Raw genomic sequence first — 13,884 nt, 5'->3', positions numbered from 1 at the left:
ATGCAAACAATTGCAACTTGAACGCACTGATAAATAGTACAAACACAAACCAGTAGTAGTAATGGAAAATTAAAGTTACAAGATCCTGTGGGACATTGATATAATAACGGATAAACCCATCCAAGCAAGTCATGATAGACAACAAGAATGGAAAATGCCCGCAAGATTGTAGATTTTGCCGTTACATCACTCCACTGGGTGAAAATCAAGTAGAATTAGAAGCGAAGCAAATACACGGAACAAGTCAGAAAGCTCTAAGAGATCTTTAAAAAAAAAGAAAGTAAAAGTAATAGTAGGATCGCTAGGAACGATACAAAACACTTTGAAAAAATAATATGAGAGATTGGAATCAGAGGGATGAGAAAATGGAACGAATTCCAATAATGAAAACTAAAGAAACATTAGAGAAAAATTGAATGTGGGGATAAACACCACACAAAAACTACACACAAACTGGAGACAAAAACCGCTTTGATTGCAAAACACAAAGGAACATCCGGTGAAATCATAAACACTGAAACTGTATGAACGAAAAACCCGACTCCACCTTTGTTCCCTTCTTGTTAGTATCACCGGAACCAGGCACCACACCAAATAATAAGGGTCAGGAAGAGGAAAAGACTGATGTGGGAAAGCACTATTCACACCTGTGCTGGAGATGTGTTAAGAGGACAGGGACGTTGGAAGGCTTAATTCTAATGAATATTAATGGTTGCCACCAACGGGAAAGTAATGTTAAAAGGCTGTTGCGATAACGCAATTTCTTTTGCAAAAGTTATCGAAACTGATGAAGAATACTAGAAATCTAGAGCGACTTGTTGTCACTAAGACTCCAGAGAACATCACTAGTTGTTCTCAGAAAGCAATCTTTTGTGAGGGCTTATGTGAATACTCTCGGTGAGTAAATAATTATTTTAATAATACTAATATAATAAATAATAATTATAATTATAATAATAATAACCATAAAATAATGAAAAATAAAACAATAGTAATAATAATAAAAATATTAATATTAATAATAATAATAATAATAATAATAATAATAAGATTAATAATAATATTAAAAAATAATAATAAGAAGAATAATATTAATAATAACAATATTAGAAATAATAATGGTTATACTATTTAATAAAATCAGAAAAGGGTAATAATAAAAATATTAATCATAATAATAGCAATACTCTTGATAATAAGATTTTAAACCATAATGTTGCATAGGGGTTATATTAAAAGTGACGGATATTATATATTATATTATTATGTTGTTGTGTTATATTATAGAGACATGATCCCTTTTAATAGAGACATGTAATACATTTAGATGAGGGATAGATATTAAATACATATTTATATAGTATATGAATGTTCCTATAACATCTATTTTAGAGAGGAGGATTCGTTTCTTATAACCAAGAAGGAATAGTCATTATATATAATAGCTGAGGGATACACATTTCTTAGATGATGGAGACACATTACTTAGATTGGTTTATACACAAGTTCATATAAATGACTCACAGTACCTTTTTGTAGAATGACACAACACAAAACGCTGCTACAAAATTATGATGTTTCGTTATTTCTTGACCGGTTAATGATTTCACATCAAGGAATTCAAAGTCCTACATGATTTCAACTTCATACCTTTCGCCTCCAAAGGTGGATCCCTTCTCCCCAATGTTAGTTCTGTCTGGTCTTCTTGTCGACTCTGTATCGACGCTGCCCCAGCACTATCTCTTTGTCCCACTAAAACTCCAACTATATTTAAAACTCATGTCTTAGTCATGCTTTCATTGCATGACCAAACACGTGCATCTCGATCCCATGGCCTAGACATGTTTCACGTGTTCATTCATTCAATATCCGAGCATGTGCCCCACTCACGTGGCCAGAATTCACATGCACTGTCCACAAATTTCTTCTTCTAACCTACTTTTTCGACTTACCTATTTTCAATATATTTAACATTTTCTATTGTTCGTTGTTAAATTCCTTATTTTAATTTAATTTTAATAAACAGAAGTGAATCATCAAATTCCTTTTTCAAAAACATTTCGAAAAAACGAATTCCTTTTAAAAGAACATATCTGCTATTTATTTTAAACTCTCCTTAATCTAAATTCCAAACCTAGCTTCCCATGTCCGTATTCTCAGACTATCCCATCTCGTTTTTACCTTATGAGACCTGTTCTCGTAATAATAATATTAAAAATAATAATAATAGTAAAGTTTATTATAAAAATTATATTAATAATAATTATAATAATAAGAATTTAAAAAAAAATCAGGATAGTACCTAAAATAGTAGGAGACCTAGGAACAATTCCTAAAAGGTTTGAAAAAGAATGTCAAACATTGGAATCAGACGAATGCCTAGAAAGATACAACGAATTACAATAATGAAAACAGATGAAGTACTAAGTAAAACCCTAGAATAACGGTGACTAATACACCCAAGCCATATGAGCTACAAAGGCAAAGCATGAAGAAGCGTTACAGAGAACCAATTACACTGGAACTGTCTAGCCATAATATTCGCTATCCCCCATCCCACACCCCTCGCATTTCCCTATCATCTCCCCCCAAAAAGAGTGACACCGAATAACTGTGAAGGTTCAAGAAAAAGCCGAGGGGACAACACTGACAAAAATTCCATTTCAACAAGTTCCAAGTCACTGGGATATTGGGAAGCTTATTATCACTCAAATTCCAGTGGAGACGAATGACCGCTACTCGCGGGAAATCAATGGTAAGCGGGTTTTACGAGAATGCAAATTCATTTGTAAATGTTATCAAAAGAATTGGAAGGTGCTGGAAATCGAGGAAGACTTGCGCTCCCTCAGCTCCCAGGAAACATCCCATGTGGTTTTCAAGGAGATTACTTGGATGTGACCCAATAATAATAATAATAATAATAATAATAATAATAATAATAATAATAATAATAATAATAATAATATTGATATTAAGTGTTGAGACATTGTATCACTTTGTGTAGTTTTCGAATCCTTAGATATCCCAGAAATTTTACCTGCCACAATTCGAATTAAGATTCCGATCCGTCAAAGAAAAGACGATGGCTGGGTGCATAACCTAAGTGTTGAGGCAGTTTGAGGCGAGTAATATATCGCCAACCCAAAATGTCATAAAAAGTGATACACTCTCCAACGGAGAGTCCTAACGATCCCGAATTTCTCGAAAAGAATGCGACTGTTTTTGAAGAACAGATTCAATGCTTAGACGATAGAAGTCTGTCTCTGATTATAAGGGACGCCTTGGATGACGGTCAAAAAGCATTTAATATATTAGGAGAATATAATTTATTAAAAGGGGAACCGAGAATTATATCACTATATACAGAACTAACGTCTCTGAAACGTAACGAGGATGAAACTATTACCGACTACGTTATAAAGGCAGAAACAAACGTCAATGCCTTAACACTCTCAGGTGAAATAATAAGCGATAGCTTGTTGATATCAATAACCCTCAAGGGACTTCCAGTCGATTTTAAACCATTTACAACTGTTATAACGCAAAAAGACAACTCCATAAATTTCAGTGAATTTAAAGAGGCATTGCGCAGGTATGAAGAGACGAATCGGATGATAGTGGACAATAATAACTCCAGAAATGTTATGACGTCCAAAAATGCGTCTTGAAAACAGACACCGCCACATTACGCACCTCACTGCAACGTGTTCCCCAAATGTAATTTTCCCAAGAAAAAGAATAAAATTATCTGCTATAATTGTGGACGACCCAACCATAGAAGTTTCCAATGTCGATATAAACGCTCTAACATGGACTCCGTAAAAATGTTGAGGACTTTGAGGAAAAACATACATTTCTATTCACATGTAACTTTGACAATACCACACACGGTAAAAATCTCCTTCTAGACTGTGGTTCTACAGCGCACGTTATCACCAAGGAATCTGATTTTATTAATTTTGATTCAAACTTTAATCCTCAAAGTCATTTTGTCGAACTTGCCGACGGTATTCAAATAAATGATATAGTCTTGAAAAGAGACGATGCTAAAATATCCCTAAAAAATAATAAAGGCGAAATCCATAACTGTATTCTAAAAAATGCTCTGTTCATACCTACATATAAGCAAGACATATTTTCCGTGCATGCTGCAATTAAACAAGGCGCGAATATAAATTTGGCAAAAACAAGTCAAAATTGATATAACCCAATTGAACTGCTTTTGACAGTAAAGAAAATGGCCGACTATATTATTTAAAAAGTATGGTTCCCTCAAAAACTGCCTGTCACGACTTGGAAACCTGGCATAAAATTCTGGGACACTGCAATACAGCTGATATTAAAAAATTACCAAATGTAGTCAAAGCCATGAAAATAATACCTTCAGACGATCTCCCAAATTGTGATGTGTGTACACAGGAGAAAATGACAAAATATACAAGCCGAACCCCAGATAAAAAAGCTACAAAAATTTTCTCACTTGTGAATTGTGACTTAGCAGGTCCGATTCCCCCGATTGGGAGATATAATCTAAGTACGTTTTGAACTTTATTGATGATTTTTTCGGTTTAATTATAGTTTATTTTCTAAAAAACAAATCCGACACTATCCTCGCCACTAAGAAATATTTAGCGGATATTACCCCGTACGGCTCAGTAAAATGTATTATGGGGCTGACTTTACTAGTAAAGACTTTCAATTTCTATTAATAAACCGCCGTATTAAAGAGGAGAAATCTGCGCTGTATTCCCCCCTTCCAAAATGCCACCGCTTAAAAGGCATGGCGAATCATTTTTGAGATGACAAGATGTCTACTTATCGAATAGAAATTAGCGCATAGTTTATGAACGTACGCTTTAATGGCAGTAGCATATATCAGAAATAGATCGTTCAATACAAGATTAGAGAAAACACCGTATTAAGCGTTTTGCGGTGTAAAACCTAAAATGAACAGAATGCATCTATTTGCTTCTGATTGTGTTGCATTTATAGAAAACACCATAAACTAAATACTAAAAGCGAAAAAGGTATTTTCGTAGGTTACGATAAAAACAGTCTAGCTTATTTAATCTACTTTCCAATCTAAAATGTCATAAAGAGGGTTAGATATGTAAAATTCAATGATATATTAATTTTATAAAAATGGCGATCCAGTGGATGAAAAACGTGAAATATTACCTAGCATCTTAATCGCCACAATAAAAAATATTTATAACGACGACGATTACAGTAGAACTTCTGACGAAAATATTAAGCAGACACGTCGATACACAATAAGGGAGCAAAAAAAAAAGCCAGACTTCTTACAAATTGAAAAGATACAATATTACGCAGTGGACTACTGCTACTCGTTGAACAGCGCATTGGAAAGTTATAATGTGGCGATTAATTTAGAAAATCACCAAGAATGGGAACGAGCTATGTATCCGAATTGACACCTTTATCTGAAAATAACACATACTAAATAGTGGCAACACCAATAGATAAAAATATAATTTCCTCACGTTGTTTTTGGGGGGGGGGCAGTAAAACCTTTAAAGCAAGATTTGTTGCAAAAGGTTTTTCACAAATTTCTGTAGGGCAATATTTTGCAACATTTTCATCATCGACAAATTTAACGACAATTAGAATTTTATTACAACTTGTCGCTCAATATAATTTAATCATACATTAAATGGATGTAAAAAATGCTTATTGAAATGCTCCGATTGATTGTGAAATCTATATTTACCCTCCAGAGGGATTTAAAATGAAAAATAAAAATTGGGTGTGGAAATTGAATAAATCGTTATATGGACTAAAACAAAGTGCACACAATTGGAATTTAACACTCCATAATTCTTTAATAGAACAGGAATTCAAGCAATGTTTCGTAAACGCGTGCCTGTATACCAAAAATGTAGGTAATAAATTGTTGATTTTGTTTTTTTTTTCGGTTGACGATGTATTACTCACCTCAAACTGTCTCAACACTTAACAATTAATAATTATAATAACTCTGATTTCGTTTACCAATATCTCTCTAAAAAGAGATGTGATTCATTTACAGAGGACTTCTCTCAATCCCAGCTCCAAATCGGTAGCTTCAAAGATCAAGGGTTTTCTTAGGGATATTTATGATATTAACCATAGCAGAGGTCTGAAGACCGCTCAAAACATCGGGGATTCGTAGATTTTTTTTTCAATTTAGTTTTAAGACGACTTCATACTACGCATAGCGTACCAATACGACTGGAATTTTTTGTGTTTAAACTGGGTGTTTACGCTTATCTCCGTGGCCAATCGAGCATAATTGTTCCCCTTCTCATCCTTTCTCTCTCTCTCTCTCTCTCTCTATCTCTCTCTCTCGTACGTTGCTGTCACAGGGCACTGAGAAGTCTACAATTGGTGCGATTATTAAACAATTGTTTGTCGTCATGATATTTTTGTCCCACCATACCTGTACATTGCCATCCTCACTTGATCCCACTTCATCGGGAACCTCCTCGAACCACATTCAAGCGCACTTCACGCCAACCTTGTTAGAAACCTCCAAGTATATCCGGAATAACATGCGATCAAATCTTTTGTGGTACTTTCTCTGAACCAATACGCTCCACCCTGCTGCGCAAGTGACTCAGACCTTTTCACAAATTTGTCATTCTGCAGTGACATCCTCTCCTAGAACTACAATTTTTTAGCAGTTGCGTTTCAAATGCCTGCTTTTGTACTGCACAAACGAAAGCTTCAGTACTCTTAGCCAGATACACAGCTCGAAGCAATTGCTTGATCTTTAAATACTACTACTACTACTACTACTACTACTACTACTACTACTACTACTACTAATAATAATAATAACTAGCCGGCCCCGTGGAAATTCCACGGTAGTTTAAATCTTTTAAAACACATCAGTAAGAAATTATTCTTATATTACAAAGATGCACGTATGGAAGCAAGTAGAACAAACAAAGAACTTTTATTGAAGGTCAATGCGATCGTAACTGATGCTGTTGATATTGTCAGGAAGTGCTGGTGATGATTGAGGCGGTGACAGGGACGTCGATCAGCTGCTTGGAGTAAGAATAGTGGTCAGTCAGCAGGTTCTTGGGAGTCAGACTGTGAATTAAAAAAAAAACGTGTGACATTGTTGACATCGATTTTGTGAAAGTTCTGATGACTCCACGTTGTTTAATATTTCAGGACCTTTTGGATTAAACGTGTAAGTAATGAATAGGTCACAGAAAACTGCCATTGCATCTTGATAAAGCTGTAGTAGATTCCTAGGACTTCCTGTAAATGTAGATGGTAGAATAACTGGTTCACCAGAATAACCATCTTCATTCCTTGCTAAATGATCCATTAAGCCAGAATATTGAGCAGCTCTTAGTTGACTTTGATAGCTTTTAATGAAGTTAAATAAGCAACTGTCAACTTTTACATATGCAATAGACTTTTCTATTTATTTTGAATTTTATTCAATGAAGATTTGGAAATTAACAAATATTTTTTAAGTCGACTTATTGATATAGATTTCAATTAAATAAAATATACTGTAACTCTTTTAATAAGGAATAAATATTTATTTAAACCATAATTATTGAAACAAAGTATTTTACTGCATAAAAAAAACGGTTCTAGGGAGAAGGATTAACTATTTTGAATCTTCACCTAAATAACGATTTAATAAAAAAAAATGTTTAAAATGTTCTTGTATCTGTTTTACAATTTTTGTTAAATAAGAAAAATACATAAACTTTGATGGCACTATTGTAAGAATCATGCTGAAAGCCATTCTTAATATGGGGAGGGGGTTTACTATTCTGAAACTACACTAAACAATGTGAAAAAATAAGGGAAAATATATGTATGAACAATAAATATTTCTTCAGTTAAATAAAATATGCTGTAAATCTTTTAATAAGGAGTAAATATTTATTTAAACCATAATTATTGTAACAAAGTATTTACTGCATACAAAAAACGATTATGGGGAGAAGAGTTAACTATTTTGACCCTTCACCTAAATAGCGATTTAATGAAAAAAAATTAATGGTCATGTATCTTTTTTTAATGATTTGTTTTAAAATAAGGAAAAAAAGTCTTTGATACCTCTATTGTAAGAATCATGCTGAAAGCCATTCTTAATATGGGGAGGGGGTTTTCACTATTCTGAAACTTCACGTAACAATGTAATAAAAATAATGGAAAAATTCTTTAAAATATACTGAAAATCTTTAAATAGGAAATAAATATTTCTTTAAATATATAAAGTCGTAAGCAAGGAAACAAAGTGTTTTATTTCATATTAAAAAAAAGAATTTTTGTGTCTATTTCTAATAGTATTATGTCGGTGGGCATCAGAAGATGATGACTGCCTGTAAAAGAAGCAAAATAAAACGAACAAACCATAAGTATTAACTATGTAAACAACGTGAAGTTGTATAAATGTTACAAAATTACTCGATTCGGCATTAAATAACACGAAAAAGGATTGATATGCCGTAAAACAAAAGCAAAACAAAACAGAACAAGACGTAAAATATGTTTTGACTCTGTGTTACTCAGTGTATTTGCGAATGGTGACTTTGCTGATTTATTTAATAAAGTTATTCTTGACTTCTGTAACATTTATTTCTAAACATATTTTTTGTTATGTAAGGTTCACTCAAAAGTAAATGATTAAAAAAAAGATAAAGTGGCATAGTAAAAAATCAAAACATAATGTACTCGTAGCGTTAAATGTAAAAAAATATATTTATTACTGAATAAAATAGAATAAGCGTTCCATACTAGAGAAGACCTCGTTAAAAATGTAAGTAAAATACTATACTATTTAAACTGTGGAACGATACCTTCTATGCATAATTGTCTTTAAAATAATCCGGAACCATAAATAGACACTTCATATATATATATTTTTTGGGTGTTTTTGTTCGGGAATTTTTGGGAAATAAAGGGGTTTAATAATTTTGAACTAATAAAGATTGAACAATAAAGGCAGATAATTCACATTAATTAATGTTAGCGATGATGATGACGCGTTTCATTAATTAATGTTTGCGATGATGATGACGTGACACCGTACGGACAAGCATGTTTATATATAGATGATTATTATTATTATTATTATTATCATAATAATAATAATAATAATAATAATAATAATAATAATAATACATGATAAAATAGTGCGCATGGTATTGGGGCATTGGTAGGCCTTATTACGAGTACAATTTCAAAGAATATCCTTTTGTCGTCACTAGCTATGAACTAATTGCGGACGATTGTTGGGATAAAGTAATGTTATTTTTAATTATGAAAGGTGGAATGTTTTGAATATATTTTGACACTTGTTTTCAGACGAACTCTATAGGGAATGGAGATGTTTTAGCAGGTGAGCACTAAATAATAATGGCTTCTATGCACATAAGCAGGAGGTAATAATTATAATAAATTCGATTATCTCTATCTGGTTTACGTTTTGTCTCGAGAGGCAACACACATCAATTGTACAAATCTGAGTAACAAATAAATCAGTGTGTAGTCCCCAACCGTAATACTCTACACATACCATTGTTTAAGTCAAGTGACAAAAAGGAATCAGAAGGAAGCAAACACATCGCAGTTTTTTGTTAGGTTTTGTTTTTTCAGCGCTTTCTGCTACCCAGATAAGTTGTCTGAAAAGTTCTTACAGTCCAAACAACTGTTCCCGAAAGTATTAGCGACATCGATTTTATATCTTGTTGCTAACATTACAATATCAACTATTCCCAAACGGCTACCTGCCTCAGAATTAGCCGGATCTAATTTTCTTTGGACTTTAGTGATCTGACAGAAAACCTTTTTTCAACTTTAGTTATAAATACCTTCATCTGTCTGTCTTTTTCTGACCCATGTCATTGCCTTTCGGCAACTATCTATCTATCCATCTATCTATCTATCGATTTATATATATATATATATATATATATCGATCTATATATATATATACATCTGTCTGTCTGTCAACCTATCTATCTATCTATCTATCTATCTGTCTGTTTGCCTCTCTACTTATCTATCTATCCGTCTATCTATCTATTAACCTATATATCTATATATCTATCTATCTACCTGTCTGCCTACCTATCTATCTATCTACCTACCTATATACCTACCTAACTACCTACATACCTATCTATCTATATATTTACATATCTATCTATCGAGCTATCTATCTATGTATCTAAAATGTATGTACATACACATACATACATATATACATATATATATATATATATATATATATATATATATATATATATATATCTGATGGACGTTGCAATTGATTAGATAGGATTGCAATGTGCATTGTCATGATAACTAAACATCAAAATAGAATGTCTTTACCTTGGATCTAATTTTCATCTCTTTAATTCATATAATCACCAAAAATTTAAGACAAGGGTGAAATAGACTATTATTTAAACATATTATTAAAGAATAAAACAAACGGAAAATCATCACCATAAAAAAACATAAAAAGTACGTTTGACTAAAACCAATGGCGCAATATATCATTAATCCACAATCCAAAATCTTATTAACCATTTTATAAGGAATTTTGCAAAAATGAGAACACACTATTAATGAAAGCAAGACTCAAATATACTAAATAATTACAATGACTAAAGCCATAATAGATTACACGTCTTAAACAATCGATAATTACAAGCTCGGATACTTATATAGTAAAGTAAAAGCGCCACACACTCTACATTCTACAGATTCTCGAAAGAACAAACTCGAATACAAATTCACTGCCTCACTGGATATAGAATAATTAATCACTAATGTTCTAGTTTATTAAACAATTGACACTATCATTAATAACATATTATTTAACGCATCTCTTCCTCTTTTACACATCATCTTTAAAAATGGAATACACGTTTCTTTTGATCTACAATCAATATTCTGCGAGCATAAAAGAAACTCTTGTACACAGATCGATTGTGTGTCGGCGGGTTTCAAACTTGGACCAACATTTACCAACTTATCCATGTCCAATGTTCAAACTAATGTATTTGATACAATCATAAAATTTTCTATGTCATATACGTTGAGGAAATATTGGAAATAACAATGAACAAAAAATAAATTTAAAAACGAACCCCGCCCCGTACTTGCAATCAACCAACGAGCAAAATGTTACAAAAATATTCCGTTTATCCACGTATTTAATTACTCCGGGAAAATGAATACATGAACATCCTATATAAAAACTAGCTACGTTAATCCAAGTACCTTAGTGATAATGCCGCTATATATTGCAACTCTAAAAACATTAATAAATCGGGAAAAATGCATGTCCTTAACAAAATATTCTTTATATAATAAAAGCCTTAAAATAGTATTAATTAACAACCATCTCCACAATTTCCGAGTTGATAAATTAAGGAAATTAACTCTTAAAAATATAGTCGGAAAGAATATTAACTCTATCTCATTAATACATTCTACCTAAACCAGTTGAATTAATTTTGTGAAATCAAACGAAAAAAAGTCTTTAAAATATAATGCATATATTAATCTTTCGGCAATGTTTATATTTTAATACTTTTTTACAAATAATTTTTACATATCAGGTAATCATTGGGATAGCGATGTTTTAATCGCCAATAATTATGATTTAATATTATTTATACAAATCAAATTTACATAGACACTGAGACCAAGGATAAGGATTAATGTGTGTGTTAGCTATGTTTTAATCGTTTGTGGGGTAAATTTGGTAATATTAGATTATTTTCAAGGCCAGTTTAATAAATAATTATTTATGCTGGATTTCAAAACGACAATATTGTAGTCACACTTGACAACAGAGTGTCAGAAGAGAGTTATAGAAGTTGGGAGTTCTAGGAAAGAAGACTTTTCATGGAATGTACGTTTAGGTTTATGCATCGATAAATTACCAAAAAAAATATATATGTATATAATCTTGTGATAAAAAATAACAATTCTCAGACCAAAAAAATAAGTAGAAGAAAAGAACGTAATTTCTAAGAGTAAATACTCTTTGGCGGAATGGTTCTCCGATTATACGATCCCTTATAGTTATATTAGGCATTACGTATACATGATCCTGAAAGCACACCGGAAGCGTATCACACTAAAGTTCCATATGTCAAAACTTGATGACGCACAGCTGTACGCACTTCCAGTTAAGACAAATCATGATGCAAAATATAACTTTATATATAAAGAGTAGACAACCTAAAGCAGTTAACATTAATTAAGAATCCAGTTACAGCATCGTAATATTTGCTAGGTGATAAATCAACTAAACTGAAAAAATAAACCTTTTTAAATAAGAGTTAAGCGGGTTTTTTTTTTAGATATTGCCCAATCACATTCTAACAAATGATCATGTTTCCTCATTCGAAATTAGTTACCATAAAAAATTAATTACGCACGCTTTACACTTATAAAACATAAAAATCTGCCTGATTTGGAGAGCAAAACTCAGTACTCGCAAAACTGGAGTAAAAATAAATTTATTTATCCCATATACAGCAATTAAAAGGAAAAACAAAGTATTATATAAAAATAACAATAAAAACTTTAAAAATGATAATTTACAGAGACACTACTTGCTATATAATTATGTTTATATATATATATATATATATATATATATATATATATATATATATATATATATATATATATATATATATATGCGCGTGCGTGTGTGTGTATGTATGTGTTGGGGGTGGAGAGGGCTCCTGTAAACCGTGGTGAAGGCAACCTTTCTAGGAGAAGCAAATCTCTGTTTTAAAAAAAAATAAAGCGGGAGACCAGTACCCACGTTAAGCTGGTGTGCGGTGTTACTTGTTGCTGACTATCTTGCTCTTACTTGTTGCTGGATCTTAACATTTTGAACCGAGAGAGAGAAAGAGAGAGAGATTAACTGTGGTACAAAGCTAAGACTCTGTAACATCATATGTGTATAGATACTCCCTCAGGCATGTGTCTATTAAAATGGTCCTGTGGTGATGGAAGCCATTTTTGGGGTCATGGAATTTAACTGTCTGAAGGAAGTGGCATTCGTTTGACAAGACGTTGCAATCATATATATATATATATATATATATATATATATATAAAATAAACAGTTAGATATGGTCACTACAAACAGCCATCGGTTTCTGTCAATAAGACTTACTTAGGCGACCTTGAACCCATCGAGACCACAAAGAAAATATACATGTATGACCGTGCGCAGGAAAGTTTACCTTCTTAATTTCAAGCAATACTGTTCGTTGCATAAATAGAATTTAAGCTAATAGTAAGATGAAACTAATTCGTTTTCAAAGGGAAATGTGAATTATGAGAGATTGGGCAAATAAAAAAGTATTTTTTTAAATAATATTTAAATAGAAACAATAAGTTTTTAATAACAATGACAAATCGATAAAACTACTAAATTTTTAATATATATATGTATATATACATATATATATATATATATATATATATATATGCGTGCGTGTGTGTGTATGTGTGTGTGTGTGTGTGTAATTTTCCTGGCAAGGCCACATGGGAAAGAATCAAACAAAGAATTCCTAAGTAAAATTCATCACAAAGCAGCAAACCTTAATCTAGCCTGCTAGAGACTATATATACAAATGTAGGTACAGCTGAACATATTTTATTGGTTTAAAAGTATAGTTGTTTTTTACCAATTGTTTTTTTATTGAAACGATAGACAAATATTATAATGTTCAAAAAGCCTGCAAATTTTCATGTAGTCTCGTATATATAAGCAAACTTCTTGTGATCCTTTGAATATTAAATTTGGCTACAAATAACGATATATCTATATATACCCCTTATTTAGCAATTATATAAATTCGAAAT

Source organism: Euprymna scolopes, chromosome 4, assembly GCF_053919585.1.
Source record: "Euprymna scolopes isolate OS-2025 chromosome 4, ASM5391958v1, whole genome shotgun sequence".
In the NCBI taxonomy this organism is placed as follows: domain Eukaryota; kingdom Metazoa; phylum Mollusca; class Cephalopoda; order Sepiida; family Sepiolidae; genus Euprymna; species Euprymna scolopes.
This window is presented reverse-complemented; position numbering follows the sequence as displayed.